The 19602-nt window shown below is 70.4% G+C and overlaps 7 non-coding genes across 7 annotated transcripts; all 7 read right to left on the reverse strand.

Annotated features, from left to right (window-relative positions):
- Window positions 1-4597: 4597 nt before the first annotated feature.
- LOC123936566 lies at window positions 4598-4716 on the reverse strand. Its single transcript, XR_006817364.1, has one exon. It is a non-coding gene; the product is annotated as a 5S ribosomal RNA (ribosomal RNA).
- Window positions 4717-6740: 2024 nt separating this feature from the next.
- LOC123936565 lies at window positions 6741-6859 on the reverse strand. Its single transcript, XR_006817363.1, has one exon. It is a non-coding gene; the product is annotated as a 5S ribosomal RNA (ribosomal RNA).
- A 2025-nt stretch (window positions 6860-8884) lies between these two features.
- On the reverse strand, window positions 8885-9003 carry LOC123936568. Its single transcript, XR_006817366.1, has one exon. It is a non-coding gene; the product is annotated as a 5S ribosomal RNA (ribosomal RNA).
- A 2023-nt stretch (window positions 9004-11026) lies between these two features.
- Window positions 11027-11145, reverse strand: LOC123936567. The gene has a single exon (XR_006817365.1). It is a non-coding gene; the product is annotated as a 5S ribosomal RNA (ribosomal RNA).
- A 2025-nt stretch (window positions 11146-13170) lies between these two features.
- On the reverse strand, window positions 13171-13289 carry LOC123936569. Its single transcript, XR_006817367.1, has one exon. It is a non-coding gene; the product is annotated as a 5S ribosomal RNA (ribosomal RNA).
- A 2025-nt stretch (window positions 13290-15314) lies between these two features.
- LOC123936570 lies at window positions 15315-15433 on the reverse strand. Its single transcript, XR_006817368.1, has one exon. It is a non-coding gene; the product is annotated as a 5S ribosomal RNA (ribosomal RNA).
- A 2022-nt stretch (window positions 15434-17455) lies between these two features.
- On the reverse strand, window positions 17456-17574 carry LOC123936571. The gene has a single exon (XR_006817369.1). It is a non-coding gene; the product is annotated as a 5S ribosomal RNA (ribosomal RNA).
- Between the last annotated feature and the right edge of the window lie 2028 nt (window positions 17575-19602).

Raw genomic sequence — 19602 nt, forward strand, 5'->3', positions numbered from 1 at the left:
GGAGTGTCCAACTCGCCTCCAGTGCGGCCTTGTTCTAACTTCTTTCCACAGCAGGGAACACGCTGCCCCATAGGAAACTTCACTTCAGGTCGAGTTTACGTGGCGGAAGCATAAGGGTCTGGGCCTGCACTTAACGCGCACTGTGCAACTTGCCTCGCGGGCGCCCCAGGTTCCAACTCCTTTGCACAGCCGGGAGCCAACTGCCCTTTGGGAATCCTCCCCTGAGGGTCGCGTTCACGTTTTGGAAGCTGCAGCGTCTTTGCGTGCCCTTAACTCAGAGTATCCAACAAGCTTCTAGTCCGCCCTTGTTCTCAAGTCTTCCCTTCACTTGGGAACACACTGCCACTGAGGAGACTTCACCTGAAGCGCGACGACACGTTTTGCAGCCCAAGGGGCTGGACGGGCAACTGAACTCAGAAGCTCCAACTGCCCTCTAGTCGGCCTTGGTTCTAAGTTCTTTCCTGACATGGGAACACACGGCCGCATAGGCCTCTTGGCCTTCAGAGCGTTTCTACGTGTTGGAAGCAGCAGGGCCTTAGCCTGCACTTTACTTAGAGCTTGCAACTTGGCGTAGAGTCCGCCTTTGTGCTAAGTGCTTTCCTGGGCTGCGAACACGCTGCCGCTTATGAGGCTTCACCTGAAGAGCGAGGCTACCTTTTGGAAGCCTAATGGACTTGGCGTGCACTTCACACAGAGAATCCAAGTCGGCTTCAGGCCGTCCTGGTACTAACTTCTTTCCGCGACTGGAAAAAACGGCCAGAAGGCGGTTGCGTAGTACGCGGCGCTTGGCGTTTTGGACGCAGAGGCGCATTGGCGAGCACTTCACTCAGAGTCTCCAACCTGCCTTAGAGTCCGCCTTTGTTCCAACACCTTTCCTCAACTGGGAGAACACTGCCCTCTAGTAGTGTTCGTCTTCGCTGCGTTGGAAAGGTTTGGGAAGCCTAAGGGCCTTCCCTGGAACTCAACTCGGTGTAGCCAACAGGCTTCTAGTCCGCCCCTGTTCTAAGGTCTTTCCTCCCCTGGGATCTCACGGCCCCCCCCCCCAGGAGACGTCACCTTAGGAGCGATGATACGTTTTGGAAGCAAAAGGGACCTGGGGTGCCCTGCCCTGAGGGTCTCCAACTTGCCTCCTGTGCGGCCTTGTTCTAACTTCTTTCCACAGCAGGGAACACGCTGCCACATAGGAAACTTCACTTCAGGTCGAGTTTACGTTGTGGAAGCATAAGGGTCTGGGCCTGCACTTAACGCGCAGTGTGCAACTTGCCTCGCGGGCGCCCCAGGTTCCAACTCCTTTGCACAGCCGGGAGCAAACTGCCCTTTGGGAATCCTCCCTTGAAGGTCGCGTTCACGTTTTGGAAGCTGCAGCGTCTTGCGTGCCCTTAACTCGGAGTATCCAATAAGCTTCTAGTACGCCCTTCTTCTCAAGTCTTCCCTTCACTTGGGAACACACTGCCACTGAGGAGACTTCACCTGAAGCGCGACGACACGTTTTGCAGCCCAAGGGGCTGGACGGGCAACTTAACTCAGAAGCTCCAACTGCCCTCTAGTCGGCCTTGGTTCTAAGTTCTTTCCTGCCATGGGAACACACGGCCGCATAGGCCTCTTGGCCTTCAGAGCGTTTCTACGTGTTGGAAACAGCAGGGCCTTAGCCTGCACTTTACTTAGAGCTTGCAACTTGGCGTAGAGTCCGCCTTGGTGCTAAGTGCTTTCCTGGGCTGCGAACACGCTGCCGCTTATGAGGCTTCACCTGAAGAGCGAGGCTACCTTTTGGAAGCCTAATGGACTTGGCGTGCACTTCACACAGAGAATCCAAGTCGGCTTCAGGCCGTCCTGGTACTAACTTCTTTCCGCGACTGGAAAACACGGCCAGAAGGCGGATGCGTATTACGCGGCGCTTGGCGTTTTGGACGCAGAGGCGCATTGGCGAGCACTTCACTCAGAGTCTCCAACCTGCCTTAGAGTCCGCCTTTGTTCCAACACCTTTCCTCAACTGGGAGAACACTGCCCTCTAGTAGTGTTCGTCTTCGTTGCGTTGGTAAGGTTTGGGAAGCCTAAGGGCCTTCTCTGGAACTCAACTCGGTGTAGCCAACAGGCTTCTAGTCCGCCCCTGTTCTAAGGTCTTTCCTCCCCTGGGATCTCACGGCCCCCCCCCCAGGAGACGTCACCTTAGGAGAGATGATACGTTTTGGAAGCAAAAGGGACCTGGGGTGCCCTGCCCTGAGAGTCTCCAACTTGCCTCCAATGCGGCCTTGTTCTAACTTCTTTCCACAGCAGGGAACACGCTGCCACATAGGAAACTTCACTTCAGGTCGAGTTTACGTTGTGGAAGCATAAGGGTCTGGGCCTGCACTTAACGCGCAGTGTGCAACTTGCCTCGCGGGCGCCCCAGGTTCCAAGTCCTTTGCACAGCCGGGAGCAAACTGCCCTTTGGGAATCCTCCCTTGAAGTCGCGTTCACGTTTTGGAAGCCGCAGCATCTTTGCGTGCCCTTAACTCGGAGTATCCAACAAGCTTCTAGTACGCCCTTCTTCTCAATTCTTCCCTTCACTTGGGAACATACTGAACTGAGGAGACTGCACCTGAAGCGCGATTACACGTTTTGCAGCCCAAGGGACTGGACAAGGCAACTTAACTCAGAAGCTCCAACTGGTGAGCCCAGATCTCGGGGCGGGGCCCACCCCCACCCCCACACCCACGCCCACCCCCACACCCACCCCCACGCGGCCCAGGGTTCCAGAAGCCGGCGGCACCCCGGCGTCACCAACGTACGGGCACCCTCCCATCCCGGGACTCCCCAGCCCCCGGCGCCGCCGGGGCTCCCAGGTGGCGTGGGGGGTGCGTCGGGGCGCTTGCGCCGAGTGCTCAGCGCCCCCCAGCGCCCGCCCGCCGCCCTAGGCCTGGCGCAGCCGGCCACCTGGCCTTCCGTCCTCTTCTCTGCTGTGCTCTCCTCCGCTCGGCTCTGCTCCCCTCGGCTCCGCTCCGCTCCACCCAACCTCGCTCCCAGCCGGCCCGAGGACAAGGGCGACGCCACACACCAGCCCAGACGAAGCCGCCCCGACCCGAGCGCCTTCCTCCGCCAGGCTTCCCCTCTCCACTCCACCCACCCCCACCAGGCTCTGACCCAGAGACTCGAGGGGCAGGCTCACCTACACAGATACACGGACACCCAGGCAAACACAGGGACAGACTCAGACGGAGGGACCTCTGGACAGACGGGAAGAACGCAGAGCCGGAGAGACAGACCCTCCATCCCCCCAACAACTCCCCCCCTCCCCCCCCCCCCAGACACGGTGACCCTGACCGGGATGCGGACAGAGACACGGGTGCACGCAACACTGACACACTCTACACACACACAGAGGCACCCACACCAACCCGGACAAGACACCACACGCCCAGGAGGCTGCGGTGGCCCGGCACCTGTCCCCGGCGGGAGGGTCGTGGTGCTGGGGCGGGGCTTTGGCCTAGGTGGTGGCGCCCTGGAGCTGGCGGAGGAGCCCGGGGAGCCCGAGGACTTGCAGCCCAGGTGTCAGGCGTCCCGTTCCGCTGCCATTCCTGCCCAACACCCCGTCAGGCCTGGGGGCCTGCGAGGGTTTCTTTCTCTGGTCTGGTCCTTTGGGGTGGGGGGTGGGGGGTAGGGTGCCCGGGGACCTCTCTTGGCCCGGTGTGGGGCGCCGCCGGTCTTGCTGAGCGAGAGAGTCTCGCTGTGGCCTTCGCTGCGCCCTTGAGACGGAGCGTGGAGCCGGGTGCCCACGGCGCCGCGGGAAGCCCAGGGCGGTCGGCCTTCTGGCGTCCGGGGCACCTGAGCCCGGGGGCGCTGCCCCAGGGGCAAAGGGGAGGTTGTCGGTGAGAAGGAAGGGAATGCCCTTCTGGGCGGAGTGGAGCCCAGGTCCCGAGGAGAGAAGTGGTGGTGGCGGGGGTGGCGGTTGGGGTCGGCGGAGCCCAGGTCTCGGGGCGGGGCGCCGGGAGGGAGGGGGGCGGGGCGGCTGCCGGTTGGCTTGGGAGCTGGGGGCAGCCCGGGGGCCTGGCCAGGGGAAACAGGGCCCAGGGCCCGGGCCCAGGGCTGGGACCCAGGGCCTCGGAAGCTGATGCCCGCCGAAGGAGCCCGAGCCCGGGGAGGAGGCCCGCTCCTCCCTCGGGCTTCCTGCCCCATACCACCCCCCCCCCCCCGCCCCCCCGCCCTCCTCCTCCTCCTCCCTCCTCCCACAGCCCGGCCCCCTGGCCCCTCCCCGCGTGCACAGCCGAGGTCCTCACCCCGGTCCTCACCCCTTCCCCTGCGTCCGGCCCCTGAGCCCCCTCCAATATTGCCCCGCCCTGCCAGCAGCCCCCGCAGTCCCGGCGGAGGCGCGGGTGGGCCTTGTGGCGTGGAGGTGGAAAGGCTGCGTTGTGGCCGCCTGCCCGTGCAGCGGGCCGCCCTTTCGGGGCCAGGGGCCCGCGGTGCTGGGGCTGCGGTGGCCAGGGGTCCGGGGGCCAGGGGCTGAGGCGTTCAGGGAGTGTTTGGAGGCAGCCGCCTTGGGCAGGGCGCCCGGCGGTGGCGGCCAAGGGCCAGGGAAGGAGGCCGAAGGGGGAAAGAAAAGAAGAAGGCCCAAGAAGAAAAAAGCCTACAGCACCCGGTATTCCCAGGCGGTCTCCCATCCAAGTACTAGCCAGGCCCGACCCTGCTTAGCTTCCGAGATCAGACGAGATCGGGCGCGTTCAGGGTGGTATGGCCGTAGACGCCTGCCGCTGCAGCTGGGCGCCCTAAGAGCCTGCTGAGCGCTTTCCTGGCCTCGGTGCGCGCCGCGGCACCCCCCTCCGCCTACCCGGGGCCTGGAGCCTGCCTCCCAGCCCACCCCCGACCCCCGACCCCCGACCCCCACCCCCACGCGGCCCAGGGTTCCAGAAGCCGGCGGCACCCCGGCCTCACCAACGTACGGGCACCCTCCCATCCCGGGACTCCCCAGCCCCCGGCGCCGCCGGGGCTCCCAGGTGGCGTGGGGGGTGCGTCGGGGCGCTTGCGCCGAGTGCTCAGCGCCCCCCAGCGCCCGCCCGCCGCCCTAGGCCTGGCGCAGCCGGCCACCTGGCCTTCCGTCCTCTTCTCTGCTGTGCTCTCCTCCGCTCCGCTCTGCTCCCCTCGGCTCCGCTCCGCTCCACCCAACCTCGCTCCCAGCCGGCCCGAGGACAAGGGCGACGCCACACACCAGCCCAGACGAAGCCGCCCCGACCCGAGCGCCTTCCTCCGCCAGGCTTCCCTCTCCACTCCACCCACCCCCACCAGGCTCTGACCCAGAGACTCGAGGGGCAGGCTCACCTACACAGATACACGGACACCCAGGCAAACACAGGGACAGACTCAGACGGAGGGACCTCTGGACAGACGGGAAGAACGCAGAGCCGGAGAGACAGACCCTCCATCCCCCCAACAACTCCCCCCCTCCCCCCCCCCCCCAGACACGGTGACCCTGACCGGGATGCGGACAGAGACACGGGTGCACGCAACACTGACACACTCTACACACACACAGAGGCACCCACACCAACCCGGACAAGACACCACACGCCCAGGAGGCTGCGGTGGCCCGGCACCTGTCCCCGGCGGGAGGGTCGTGGTGCTGGGGCGGGGCTTTGGCCTAGGTGGTGGCGCCCTGGAGCTGGCGGAGGAGCCCGGGGAGCCCGAGGACTTGCAGCCCAGGTGTCAGGCGTCCCGTTCCGCTGCCATTCCTGCCCAACACCCCGTCAGGCCTGGGGGCCTGCGAGGGTTTCTTTCTCTGGTCTGGTCCTTTGGGGTGGGGGGTGGGGGGTAGGGTGCCCGGGGACCTCTCTTGGCCCGGTGTGGGGCGCCGCCGGTCTTGCTGAGCGAGAGAGTCTCGCTGTGGCCTTCGCTGCGCCCTTGAGACGGAGCGTGGAGCCGGGTGCCCACGGCGCCGCGGGAAGCCCAGGGCGGTCGGCCTTCTGGCGTCCGGGGCACCTGAGCCCGGGCGCGCTGCCCCAGGGGCAAAGGGGAGGTTGTCGGTGAGAAGGAAGGGAATGCCCTTCTGGGCGGAGTGGAGCCCAGGTCCCGAGGAGAGAAGTGGTGGTGGCGGGGGTGGCGGTTGGGGTCGGCGGAGCCCAGGTCTCGGGGCGGGGCGCCGGGAGGGAGGGGGGCGGGGCGGCTGCCGGTTGGCTTGGGAGCTGGGGGCAGCCCGGGGGCCTGGCCAGGGGAAACAGGGCCCAGGGCCCGGGCCCAGGGCTGGGACCCAGGGCCTCGGAAGCTGATGCCCGCCGAAGGAGCCCGAGCCCGGGGAGGAGGCCCGCTCCTCCCTCGGGCTTCCTGCCCCATACCACCCCCCCCCCCGCCCCCCCGCCCTCCTCCTCCTCCTCCCTCCTCCCACAGCCCGGCCCCCTGGCCCCTCCCCGCGTGCACAGCCGAGGTCCTCACCCCGGTCCTCACCCCTTCCCCTGCGTCCGGCCCCTGAGCCCCCTCCAATATTGCCCCGCCCTGCCAGCAGCCCCCGCAGTCCCGGCGGAGGCGCGGGTGGGCCTTGTGGCGTGGAGGTGGAAAGGCTGCGTTGTGGCCGCCTGCCCGTGCAGCGGGCCGCCCTTTCGGGGCCAGGGGCCCGCGGTGCTGGGGCTGCGGTGGCCAGGGGTCCGGGGGCCAGGGGCTGAGGCGTTCAGGGAGTGTTTGGAGGCAGCCGCCTTGGGCAGGGCGCCCGGCGGTGGCGGCCAAGGGCCAGGGAAGGAGGCCGAAGGGGGAAAGAAAAGAAGAAGGCCCAAGAAGAAAAAAGCCTACAGCACCCGGTATTCCCAGGCGGTCTCCCATCCAAGTACTAACCAGGCCCGACCCTGCTTAGCTTCCGAGATCAGACGAGATCGGGCGCGTTCAGGGTGGTATGGCCGTAGACGCCTGCCGCTGCAGCTGGGCGCCCTAAGAGCCTGCTGAGCGCTTTCCTGGCCTCGGTGCGCGCCGCGGCACCCCCCTCCGCCTACCCGGGGCCTGGAGCCTGCCTCCCAGCCCACCCCCGACCCCCGACCCCCGACCCCCACCCCCACGCGGCCCAGGGTTCCAGAAGCCGGCGGCACCCCGGCGTCACCAACGTACGGGCACCCTCCCATCCCGGGACTCCCCAGCCCCCGGCGCCGCCGGGGCTCCCAGGTGGCGTGGGGGGTGCGTCGGGGCGCTTGCGCCGAGTGCTCAGCGCCCCCCAGCGCCCGCCCGCCGCCCTAGGCCTGGCGCAGCCGGCCACCTGGCCTTCCGTCCTCTTCTCTGCTGTGCTCTCCTCCGCTCGGCTCTGCTCCCCTCGGCTCCGCTCCGCTCCACCCAACCTCGCTCCCAGCCGGCCCGAGGACAAGGGCGACGCCACACACCAGCCCAGACGAAGCCGCCCCGACCCGAGCGCCTTCCTCCGCCAGGCTTCCCCTCTCCACTCCACCCACCCCCACCAGGCTCTGACCCAGAGACTCGAGGGGCAGGCTCACCTACACAGATACACGGACACCCAGGCAAACACAGGGACAGACTCAGACGGAGGGACCTCTGGACAGACGGGAAGAACGCAGAGCCGGAGAGACAGACCCTCCATCCCCCCAACAACTCCCCCCCTCCCCCCCCCCCCAGACACGGTGACCCTGACCGGGATGCGGACAGAGACACGGGTGCACGCAGCACTGACACACTCTACACACACACAGAGGCACCCACACCAACCCGGACAAGACACCACACGCCCAGGAGGCTGCGGTGGCCCGGCACCTGTCCCCGGCGGGAGGGTCGTGGTGCTGGGGCGGGGCTTTGGCCTAGGTGGTGGCGCCCTGGAGCTGGCGGAGGAGCCCGGGGAGCCCGAGGACTTGCAGCCCAGGTGTCAGGCGTCCCGTTCCGCTGCCATTCCTGCCCAACACCCCGTCAGGCCTGGGGGCCTGCGAGGGTTTCTTTCTCTGGTCTGGTCCTTTGGGGTGGGGGGTGGGGGGTAGGGTGCCCGGGGACCTCTCTTGGCCCGGTGTGGGGCGCCGCCGGTCTTGCTGAGCGAGAGAGTCTCGCTGTGGCCTTCGCTGCGCCCTTGAGACGGAGCGTGGAGCCGGGTGCCCACGGCGCCGCGGGAAGCCCAGGGCGGTCGGCCTTCTGGCGTCCGGGGCACCTGAGCCCGGGCGCGCTGCCCCAGGGGCAAAGGGGAGGTTGTCGGTGAGAAGGAAGGGAATGCCCTTCTGGGCGGAGTGGAGCCCAGGTCCCGAGGAGAGAAGTGGTGGTGGCGGGGGTGGCGGTTGGGGTCGGCGGAGCCCAGGTCTCGGGGCGGGGCGCCGGGAGGGAGGGGGGCGGGGCGGCTGCCGGTTGGCTTGGGAGCTGGGGGCAGCCCGGGGGCCTGGCCAGGGGAAACAGGGCCCAGGGCCCGGGCCCAGGGCTGCGACCCAGGGCCTCGGAAGCTGATGCCCGCCGAAGGAGCCCGAGCCCGGGGAGGAGGCCCGCTCCTCCCTCGGGCTTCCTGCCCCATACCACCCCACCCCCCCGCCCCCCCGCCCTCCTCCTCCTCCTCCCTCCTCCCACAGCCCGGCCCCCTGGCCCCTCCCCGCGTGCACAGCCGAGGTCCTCACCCCGGTCCTCACCCCTTCCCCTGCGTCCGGCCCCTGAGCCCCCTCCAATATTGCCCCGCCCTGCCAGCAGCCCCCGCAGTCCCGGCGGAGGCGCGGGTGGGCCTTGTGGCGTGGAGGTGGAAAGGCTGCGTTGTGGCCGCCTGCCCGTGCAGCGGGCCGCCCTTTCGGGGCCAGGGGCCCGCGGTGCTGGGGCTGCGGTGGCCAGGGGTCCGGGGGCCAGGGGCTGAGGCGTTCAGGGAGTGTTTGGAGGCAGCCGCCTTGGGCAGGGCGCCCGGCGGTGGCGGCCAAGGGCCAGGGAAGGAGGCCGAAGGGGGAAAGAAAAGAAGAAGGCCCAAGAAGAAAAAAGCCTACAGCACCCGGTATTCCCAGGCGGTCTCCCATCCAAGTACTAACCAGGCCCGACCCTGCTTAGCTTCCGAGATCAGACGAGATCGGGCGCGTTCAGGGTGGTATGGCCGTAGACGCCTGCCGCTGCAGCTGGGCGCCCTAAGAGCCTGCTGAGCGCTTTCCTGGCCTCGGTGCGCGCCGCGGCACCCCCCTCCGCCTACCCGGGGCCTGGAGCCTGCCTCCCAGCCCACCCCCGACCCCCGACCCCCGACCCCCACCCCCACGCGGCCCAGGGTTCCAGAAGCCGGCGGCACCCCGGCGTCACCAACGTACGGGCACCCTCCCATCCCGGGACTCCCCAGCCCCCGGCGCCGCCGGGGCTCCCAGGTGGCGTGGGGGGTGCGTCGGGGCGCTTGCGCCGAGTGCTCAGCGCCCCCCAGCGCCCGCCCGCCGCCCTAGGCCTGGCGCAGCCGGCCACCTGGCCTTCCGTCCTCTTCTCTGCTGTGCTCTCCTCCGCTCGGCTCTGCTCCCCTCGGCTCCGCTCCGCTCCACCCAACCTCGCTCCCAGCCGGCCCGAGGACAAGGGCGACGCCACACACCAGCCCAGACGAAGCCGCCCCGACCCGAGCGCCTTCCTCCGCCAGGCTTCCCCTCTCCACTCCACCCACCCCCACCAGGCTCTGACCCAGAGACTCGAGGGGCAGGCTCACCTACACAGATACACGGACACCCAGGCAAACACAGGGACAGACTCAGACGGAGGGACCTCTGGACAGACGGGAAGAACGCAGAGCCGGAGAGACAGACCCTCCATCCCCCCAACAACTCCCCCCCTCCCCCCCCCCAGACACGGTGACCCTGACCGGGATGCGGACAGAGACACGGGTGCACGCAGCACTGACACACTCTACACACACACAGAGGCACCCACACCAACCCGGACAAGACACCACACGCCCAGGAGGCTGCGGTGGCCCGGCACCTGTCCCCGGCGGGAGGGTCGTGGTGCTGGGGCGGGGCTTTGGCCTAGGTGGTGGCGCCCTGGAGCTGGCGGAGGAGCCCGGGGAGCCCGAGGACTTGCAGCCCAGGTGTCAGGCGTCCCGTTCCGCTGCCATTCCTGCCCAACACCCCGTCAGGCCTGGGGGCCTGCGAGGGTTTCTTTCTCTGGTCTGGTCCTTTGGGGTGGGGGGTGGGGGGTAGGGTGCCCGGGGACCTCTCTTGGCCCGGTGTGGGGCGCCGCCGGTCTTGCTGAGCGAGAGAGTCTCGCTGTGGCCTTCGCTGCGCCCTTGAGACGGAGCGTGGAGCCGGGTGCCCACGGCGCCGCGGGAAGCCCAGGGCGGTCGGCCTTCTGGCGTCCGGGGCACCTGAGCCCGGGCGCGCTGCCCCAGGGGCAAAGGGGAGGTTGTCGGTGAGAAGGAAGGGAATGCCCTTCTGGGCGGAGTGGAGCCCAGGTCCCGAGGAGAGAAGTGGTGGTGGCGGGGGTGGCGGTTGGGGTCGGCGGAGCCCAGGTCTCGGGGCGGGGCGCCGGGAGGGAGGGGGGCGGGGCGGCTGCCGGTTGGCTTGGGAGCTGGGGGCAGCCCGGGGGCCTGGCCAGGGGAAACAGGGCCCAGGGCCCGGGCCCAGGGCTGGGACCCAGGGCCTCGGAAGCTGATGCCCGCCGAAGGAGCCCGAGCCCGGGGAGGAGGCCCGCTCCTCCCTCGGGCTTCCTGCCCCATACCACCCCCCCCCCCCGCCCCCCCGCCCTCCTCCTCCTCCTCCCTCCTCCCACAGCCCGGCCCCCTGGCCCCTCCCCGCGTGCACAGCCGAGGTCCTCACCCCGGTCCTCACCCCTTCCCCTGCGTCCGGCCCCTGAGCCCCCTCCAATATTGCCCCGCCCTGCCAGCAGCCCCCGCAGTCCCGGCGGAGGCGCGGGTGGGCCTTGTGGCGTGGAGGTGGAAAGGCTGCGTTGTGGCCGCCTGCCCGTGCAGCGGGCCGCCCTTTCGGGGCCAGGGGCCCGCGGTGCTGGGGCTGCGGTGGCCAGGGGTCCGGGGGCCAGGGGCTGAGGCGTTCAGGGAGTGTTTGGAGGCAGCCGCCTTGGGCAGGGCGCCCGGCGGTGGCGGCCAAGGGCCAGGGAAGGAGGCCGAAGGGGGAAAGAAAAGAAGAAGGCCCAAGAAGAAAAAAGCCTACAGCACCCGGTATTCCCAGGCGGTCTCCCATCCAAGTACTAACCAGGCCCGACCCTGCTTAGCTTCCGAGATCAGACGAGATTGGGCGCGTTCAGGGTGGTAGGGCCGTAGACGCCTGCCGCTGCAGCTGGGCGCCCTAAGAGCCTGCTGAGCGCTTTCCTGGCCTCGGTGCGCGCCGCGGCACCCCCCTCCGCCTACCCGGGGCCTGGAGCCTGCCTCCCAGCCCACCCCCGACCCCCGACCCCCGACCCCCACCCCCACGCGGCCCAGGGTTACAGAAGCCGGCGGCACCCCGGCGTCACCAACGTACGGGCACCCTCCCATCCCGGGACTCCCCAGCCCCCGGCGCCGCCGGGGCTCCCAGGTGGCGTGGGGGGTGCGTCGGGGCGCTTGCGCCGAGTGCTCAGCGCCCCCCAGCGCCCGCCCGCAGCCCTAGGCCTGGCGCAGCCGGCCACCTGGCCTTCCGTCCTCTTCTCTGCTGTGCTCTCCTCCGCTCGGCTCTGCTCCCCTCGGCTCCGCTCCGCTCCACCCAACCTCGCTCCCAGCCGGCCCGAGGACAAGGGCGACGCCACACACCAGCCCAGACGAAGCCGCCCCGACCCGAGCGCCTTCCTCCGCCAGGCTTCCCCTCTCCACTCCACCCACCCCCACCAGGCTCTGACCCAGAGACTCGAGGGGCAGGCTCACCTACACAGATACACGGACACCCAGGCAAACACAGGGACAGACTCAGACGGAGGGACCTCTGGACAGACGGGAAGAACGCAGAGCCGGAGAGACAGACCCTCCATCCCCCCAACAACTCCCCCCCTCCCCCCCCCCCCCCAGACACGGTGACCCTGACCGGGATGCGGACAGAGACACGGGTGCACGCAACACTGACACACTCTACACACACACAGAGGCACCCACACCAACCCGGACAAGACACCACACGCCCAGGAGGCTGCGGTGGCCCGGCACCTGTCCCCGGCGGGAGGGTCGTGGTGCTGGGGCGGGGCTTTGGCCTAGGTGGTGGCGCCCTGGAGCTGGCGGAGGAGCCCGGGGAGCTCGAGGACTTGCAGCCCAGGTGTCAGGCGTCCCGTTCCGCTGCCATTCCTGCCCAACACCCCGTCAGGCCTGGGGGCCTGCGAGGGTTTCTTTCTCTGGTCTGGTCCTTTGGGGTGGGGGGTGGGGGGTAGGGTGCCCGGGGACCTCTCTTGGCCCGGTGTGGGGCGCCGCCGGTCTTGCTGAGCGAGAGAGTCTCGCTGTGGCCTTCGCTGCGCCCTTGAGACGGAGCGTGGAGCCGGGTGCCCACGGCGCCGCGGGAAGCCCAGGGCGGTCGGCCTTCTGGCGTCCGGGGCACCTGAGCCCGGGCGCGCTGCCCCAGGGGCAAAGGGGAGGTTGTCGGTGAGAAGGAAGGGAATGCCCTTCTGGGCGGAGTGGAGCCCAGGTCCCGAGGAGAGAAGTGGTGGTGGCGGGGGTGGCGGTTGGGGTCGGCGGAGCCCAGGTCTCGGGGCGGGGCGCCGGGAGGGAGGGGGGCGGGGCGGCTGCCGGTTGGCTTGGGAGCTGGGGGCAGCCCGGGGGCCTGGCCAGGGGAAACAGGGCCCAGGGCCCGGGCCCAGGGCTGGGACCCAGGGCCTCGGAAGCTGATGCCCGCCGAAGGAGCCCGAGCCCGGGGAGGAGGCCCGCTCCTCCCTCGGGCTTCCTGCCCCATACCACCCCCCCCCCGCGCCCCCGCCCTCCTCCTCCTCCTCCCTCCTCCCACAGCCCGGCCCCCTGGCCCCTCCCCGCGTGCACAGCCGAGGTCCTCACCCCGGTCCTCACCCCTTCCCCTGCGTCCGGCCCCTGAGCCCCCTCCAATATTGCCCCGCCCTGCCAGCAGCCCCCGCAGTCCCGGCGGAGGCGCGGGTGGGCCTTGTGGCGTGGAGGTGGAAAGGCTGCGTTGTGGCCGCCTGCCCGTGCAGCGGGCCGCCCTTTCGGGGCCAGGGGCCCGCGGTGCTGGGGCTGCGGTGGCCAGGGGTCCGGGGGCCAGGGGCTGAGGCGTTCAGGGAGTGTTTGGAGGCAGCCGCCTTGGGCAGGGCGCCCGGCGGTGGCGGCCAAGGGCCAGGGAAGGAGGCCGAAGGGGGAAAGAAAAGAAGAAGGCCCAAGAAGAAAAAAGCCTACAGCACCCGGTATTCCCAGGCGGTCTCCCATCCAAGTACTAACCAGGCCCGACCCTGCTTAGCTTCCGAGATCAGACGAGATCGGGCGCGTTCAGGGTGGTATGGCCGTAGACGCCTGCCGCTGCAGCTGGGCGCCCTAAGAGCCTGCTGAGCGCTCTCCTGGCCTCGGTGCGCGCCGCGGCACCCCCCTCCGCCTACCCGGGGCCTGGAGCCTGCCTCCCAGCCCACCCCCGACCCCCGACCCCCGACCCCCACCCCCACGCGGCCCAGGGTTCCAGAAGCCGGCGGCACCCCGGCGTCACCAACGTACGGGCACCCTCCCATCCCGGGACTCCCCAGCCCCCGGCGCCGCCGGGGCTCCCAGGTGGCGTGGGGGGTGCGTCGGGGCGCTTGCGCCGAGTGCTCAGCGCCCCCCAGCGCCCGCCCGCCGCCCTAGGCCTGGCGCAGCCGGCCACCTGGCCTTCCGTCCTCTTCTCTGCTGTGCTCTCCTCCGCTCGGCTCTGCTCCCCTCGGCTCCGCTCCGCTCCACCCAACCTCGCTCCCAGCCGGCCCGAGGACAAGGGCGACGCCACACACCAGCCCAGACGAAGCCGCCCCGACCCGAGCGCCTTCCTCCGCCAGGCTTCCCCTCTCCACTCCACCCACCCCCACCAGGCTCTGACCCAGAGACTCGAGGGGCAGGCTCACCTACACAGATACACGGACACCCAGGCAAACACAGGGACAGACTCAGACGGAGGGACCTCTGGACAGACGGGAAGAACGCAGAGCCGGAGAGACAGACCCTCCATCCCCCCAACAACTCCCCCCCTCCCCCCCCCCCCAGACACGGTGACCCTGACCGGGATGCGGACAGAGACACGGGTGCACGCAACACTGACACACTCTACACACACACAGAGGCACCCACACCAACCCGGACAAGACACCACACGCCCAGGAGGCTGCGGTGGCCCGGCACCTGTCCCCGGCGGGAGGGTCGTGGTGCTGGGGCGGGGCTTTGGCCTAGGTGGTGGCGCCCTGGAGCTGGCGGAGGAGCCCGGGGAGCCCGAGGACTTGCAGCCCAGGTGTCAGGCGTCCCGTTCCGCTGCCATTCCTGCCCAACACCCCGTCAGGCCTGGGGGCCTGCGAGGGTTTCTTTCTCTGGTCTGGTCCTTTGGGGTGGGGGGTGGGGGGTAGGGTGCCCGGGGACCTCTCTTGGCCCGGTGTGGGGCGCCGCCGGTCTTGCTGAGCGAGAGAGTCTCGCTGTGGCCTTCGCTGCGCCCTTGAGACGGAGCGTGGAGCCGGGTGCCCACGGCGCCGCGGGAAGCCCAGGGCGGTCGGCCTTCTGGCGTCCGGGGCACCTGAGCCCGGGCGCGCTGCCCCAGGGGCAAAGGGGAGGTTGTCGGTGAGAAGGAAGGGAATGCCCTTCTGGGCGGAGTGGAGCCCAGGTCCCGAGGAGAGAAGTGGTGGTGGCGGGGGTGGCGGTTGGGGTCGGCGGAGCCCAGGTCTCGGGGCGGGGCGCCGGGAGGGAGGGGGGCGGGGCGGCTGCCGGTTGGCTTGGGAGCTGGGGGCAGCCCGGGGGCCTGGCCAGGGGAAACAGGGCCCAGGGCCCGGGCCCAGGGCTGGGACCCAGGGCCTCGGAAGCTGATGCCCGCCGAAGGAGCCCGAGCCCGGGGAGGAGGCCCGCTCCTCCCTCGGGCTTCCTGCCCCATACCACCCCCCCCCCCCGCCCCCCCGCCCTCCTCCTCCTCCTCCCTCCTCCCACAGCCCGGCCCCCTGGCCCCTCCCCGCGTGCACAGCCGAGGTCCTCACCCCGGTCCTCACCCCTTCCCCTGCGTCCGGCCCCTGAGCCCCCTCCAATATTGCCCCGCCCTGCCAGCAGCCCCCGCAGTCCCGGCGGAGGCGCGGGTGGGCCTTGTGGCGTGGAGGTGGAAAGGCTGCGTTGTGGCCGCCTGCCCGTGCAGCGGGCCGCCCTTTCGGGGCCAGGGGCCCGCGGTGCTGGGGCTGCGGTGGCCAGGGGTCCGGGGGCCAGGGGCTGAGGCGTTCAGGGAGTGTTTGGAGGCAGCCGCCTTGGGCAGGGCGCCCGGCGGTGGCGGCCAAGGGCCAGGGAAGGAGGCCGAAGGGGGAAAGAAAAGAAGAAGGCCCAAGAAGAAAAAAGCCTACAGCACCCGGTATTCCCAGGCGGTCTCCCATCCAAGTACTAACCAGGCCCGACCCTGCTTAGCTTCCGAGATCAGACGAGATCGGGCGCGTTCAGGGTGGTATGGCCGTAGACGCCTGCCGCTGCAGCTGGGCGCCCTAAGAGCCTGCTGAGCGCTTTCCTGGCCTCGGTGCGCGCCGCGGCACCCCCCTCCGCCTACCCGGGGCCTGGAGCCTGCCTCCCAGCCCACCCCCGACCCCCGACCCCCGACCCCCACCCCCACGCGGCCCAGGGTTCCAGAAGCCGGCGGCACCCCGGCGTCACCAACGTACGGGCACCCTCCCATCCCGGGACTCCCCAGCCCCCGGCGCCGCCGGGGCTCCCAGGTGGCGTGGGGGGTGCGTCGGGGCGCTTGCGCCGAGTGCTCAGCGCCCCCCAGCGCCCGCCCGCCGCCCTAGGCCTGGCGCAGCCGGCCACCTGGCCTTCCGTCCTCTTCTCTGCTGTGCTCTCCTCCGCTCGGCTCTGCTCCCCTCGGCTCCGCTCCGCTCCACCCAACCTCGCTCCCAGCCGGCCCGAGGACAAGGGCGACGCCACACACCAGCCCAGACGAAGCCGCCCCGACCCGAGCGCCTTCCTCCGCCAGGCTTCCCCTCTCCACTCCACCCACCCCCACCAGGCTCTGACCCAGAGACTCGAGGGGCAGGCTCACCTACACAGATACACGGACACCCAGGCAAACACAGGGACAGACTCAGACGGAGGGACCTCTGGACAGACGGGAAGAACGCAGAGCCGGAGAGACAGACCCTCCATCCCCCCAACAACTCCCCCCCTCCCCCCCCCCAGACACGGTGACCCTGACCGGGATGCGGACAGAGACACGGGTGCACGCAGCACTGACACACTCTACACACACACAGAGGCACCCACACCAACCCGGACAAGACACCACACGCCCAGGAGGCTGCGGTGGCCCGGCACCTGTCCCCGGCGGGAGGGTCGTGGTGCTGGGGCGGGGCTTTGGCCTAGGTGGTGGCGCCCTGGAGCTGGCGGAGGAGCCCGGGGAGCCCGAGGACTTGCAGCCCAGGTGTCAGGCGTCCCGTTCCGCTGCCATTCCTGCCCAACACCCCGTCAGGCCTGGGGGCCTGCGAGGGTTTCTTTCTCTGGTCTGGTCCTTTGGGGTGGGGGGTGGGGGGTAGGGTGCCCGGGGACCTCTCTTGGCCCGGTGTGGGGCGCCGCCGGTCTTGCTGAGCGAGAGAGTCTCGCTGTGGCCTTCGCTGCGCCCTTGAGACGGAGCGTGGAGCCGGGTGCCCACGGCGCCGCGGGAAGCCCAGGGCGGTCGGCCTTCTGGCGTCCGGGGCACCTGAGCCCGGGCGCGCTGCCCCAGGGGCAAAGGGGAGGTTGTCGGTGAGAAGGAAGGGAATGCCCTTCTGGGCGGAGTGGAGCCCAGGTCCCGAGGAGAGAAGTGGTGGTGGCGGGGGTGGCGGTTGGGGTCGGCGGAGCCCAGGTCTCGGGGCGGGGCGCCGGGAGGGAGGGGGGCGGGGCGGCTGCCGGTTGGCTTGGGAGCTGGGGGCAGCCCGGGGGCCTGGCCAGGGGAAACAGGGCCCAGGGCCCGGGCCCAGGGCTGGGACCCAGGGCCTCGGAAGCTGATGCCCGCCGAAGGAGCCCGAGCCCGGGGAGGAGGCCCGCTCCTCCCTCGGGCTTCCTGCCCCATACAACCCCCCCCCCCGCCCCCCCGCCCTCCTCCTCCTCCTCCCTCCTCCCACAGCCCGGCCCCCTGGCCCCTCCCCGCGTGCACAGCCGAGGTCCTCACCCCGGTCCTCACCCCTTCCCCTGCGTCCGGCCCCTGAGCCCCCTCCAATATTGCCCCGCCCTGCCAGCAGCCCCCGCAGTCCCGGCGGAGGCGCGGGTGGGCCTTGTGGCGTGGAGGTGGAAAGGCTGCGTTGTGGCCGCCTGCCCGTGCAGCGGGCCGCCCTTTCGGGGCCAGGGGCCCGCGGTGCTGGGGCTGCGGTGGCCAGGGGTCCGGGGGCCAGGGGCTGAGGCGTTCAGGGAGTGTTTGGAGGCAGCCGCCTTGGGCAGGGCGCCCGGCGGTGGCGGCCAAGGGCCAGGGAAGGAGGCCGAAGGGGGAAAGAAAAGAAGAAGGCCCAAGAAGAAAAAAGCCTACAGCACCCGGTATTCCCAGGCGGTCTCCCATCCAAGTACTAACCAGGCCCGACCCTGCTTAGCTTCCGAGATCAGACGAGATCGGGCGCGTTCAGGGTGGTATGGCCGTAGACGCCTGCCGCTGCAGCTGGGCGCCCTAAGAGCCTGCTGAGCGCTTTCCTGGCCTCGGTGCGCGCCGCGGCACCCCCCTCCGCCTACCCGGGGCCTGGAGCCTGCCTCCCAGCCCACCCCCGACCCCCGACCCCCGACCCCCACCCCCACGCGGCCCAGGGTTCCAGAAGCCGGCGGCACCCCGGCGTCACCAACGTACGGGCACCCTCCCATCCCGGGACTCCCCAGCCCCCGGCGCCGCCGGGGCTCCCAGGTGGCGTGGGGGGTGCGTCGGGGCGCTTGCGCCGAGTGCTCAGCGCCCCCCAGCGCCCGCCCGCCGCCCTAGGCCTGGCGCAGCCGGCCACCTGGCCTTCCGTCCTCTTCTCTGCTGTGCTCTCCTCCGCTCGGCTCTGCTCCCCTCGGCTCCGCTCCGCTCCACCCAACCTCGCTCCCAGCCGGCCCGAGGACAAGGGCGACGCCACACACCAGCCCAGACGAAGCCGCCCCGACCCGAGCGCCTTCCTCCGCCAGGCTTCCCCTCTCCACTCCACCCACCCCCACCAGGCTCTGACCCAGAGACTCGAGGGGCAGGCTCACCTACACAGATACACGGACACCCAGGCAAACACAGGGACAGACTCAGACGGAGGGACCTCTGGACAGACGGGAAGAACGCAGAGCCGGAGAGACAGACCCTCCATCCCCCCAACAACTCCCCCCCTCCCCCCCCCCCAGACACGGTGACCCTGACCGGGATGCGGACAGAGACACGGGTGCACGCAGCACTGACACACTCTACACACACACAGAGGCACCCACACCAACCCGGACAAGACACCACACGCCCAGGAGGCTGCGGTGGCCCGGCACCTGTCCCCGGCGGGAGGGTCGTGGTGCTGGGGCGGGGCTTTGGCCTAGGTGGTGGCGCCCTGGAGCTGGCGGAGGAGCCCGGGGAGCCCGAGGACTTGCAGCCCAGGTGTCAGGCGTCCCGTTCCGCTGCCATTCCTGCCCAACACCCCGTCAGGCCTGGGGGCCTGCGAGGGTTTCTTTCTCTGGTCTGGTCCTTTGGGGTGGGGGGTGGGGGGTAGGGTGCCCGGGGACCTCTCTTGGCCCGGTGTGGGGCGCCGCCGGTCTTGCTGAGCGAGAGAGTCTCGCTGTGGCCTTCGCTGCGCCCTTGAGACGGAGCGTGGAGCCGGGTGCCCACGGCGCCGCGGGAAGCCCAGGGCGGTCGGCCTTCTGGCGTCCGGGGCACCTGAGCCCGGGCGCGCTGCCCCAGGGGCAAAGGGGAGGTTGTCGGTGAGAAGGAAGGGAATGCCCTTCTGGGCGGAGTGGAGCCCAGGTCCCGAGGAGAGAAGTGGTGGTGGCGGGGGTGGCGGTTGGGGTCGGCGGAGCCCAGGTCTCGGGGCGGGGCGCCGGGAGGGAGGGGGGCGGGGCGGCTGCCGGTTGGCTTGGGAGCTGGGGGCAGCCCGGGGGCCTGGCCAGGGGAAACAGGGCCCAGGGCCCGGGCCCAGGGCTGGGACCCAGGGCCTCGGAAGCTGATGCCCGCCGAAGGAGCCCGAGCCCGGGGAGGAGGCCCGCTCCTCCCTCGGGCTTCCTGCCCCATACCACCCCCCCCCCCGCCCCCCCGCCCTCCTCCTCCTCCTCCCTCCTCCCACAGCCCGGCCCCCTGGCCCCTCCCCGCGTGCACAGCCGAGGTCCTCACCCCGGTCCTCACCCCTTCCCCTGCGTCCGGCCCCTGAGCCCCCTCCAATATTGCCCCGCCCTGCCAGCAGCCCCCGCAGTCCCGGCGGAGGCGCGGGTGGGCCTTGTGGCGTGGAGGTGGAAAGGCTGCGTTGTGGCCGCCTGCCCGTGCAGCGGGCCGCCCTTTCGGGGCCAGGGGCCCGCGGTGCTGGGGCTGCGGTGGCCAGGGGTCCGGGGGCCAGGGGCTGAGGCGTTCAGGGAGTGTTTGGAGGCAGCCGCCTTGGGCAGGGCGCCCGGCGGTGGCGGCCAAGGGCCAGGGAAGGAGGCCGAAGGGGGAAAGAAAAGAAGAAGGCCCAAGAAGAAAAAAGCCT

Source organism: Meles meles, unplaced genomic scaffold (genome assembly GCF_922984935.1).
Source record: "Meles meles unplaced genomic scaffold, mMelMel3.1 paternal haplotype, whole genome shotgun sequence".
Taxonomy (NCBI): domain Eukaryota; kingdom Metazoa; phylum Chordata; class Mammalia; order Carnivora; family Mustelidae; genus Meles; species Meles meles.